Here is a 446-nt window from a genome sequence, read left to right as displayed (position 1 = left end):
TGCCTCTGCCCTCTGAGCAAGGCTGGAGGTCACGGGGCTCCCAGCCCCCGACCGTCCCTGTCTCCCCAGCAGAGAAGAGCCACCACCCTCCTGCCACCTGCCTCCCTGGCATCACTCAGCCCCATCCGGGAACCATCAGCTCATCCTCGGTCAATAAATATTTATTGGCCTCTGATGTGGCCGACCCCGTGCTGGGGGAGGGGCCACCGGGGAGGCTCTGCCCAGGCCTGGCCTTTGACTGTCCCCTTTGGGGCGTGGCCCCAGCCCAGCACCCCCACCAGGTCGTGCAGACAGGCCCCTGTGCCCCTCACGGGGGCCACTGAGATGCATCAGCTCCGGACTTGGTGGCTGAGGCTGCCTCCTGCACACCCCCTGCTGGGGATGGAGCCTGCAACCCGGGCTCGTGCCCTGATGGGGATCGAACCCAGACCCTTCCCTCTGCAGGC

Source organism: Myotis davidii, unplaced genomic scaffold (genome assembly GCF_000327345.1).
Source record: "Myotis davidii unplaced genomic scaffold, ASM32734v1 scaffold43, whole genome shotgun sequence".
Classification (NCBI taxonomy): domain Eukaryota; kingdom Metazoa; phylum Chordata; class Mammalia; order Chiroptera; family Vespertilionidae; genus Myotis; species Myotis davidii.
Note: the sequence above shows the minus strand (reverse complement) of the source record.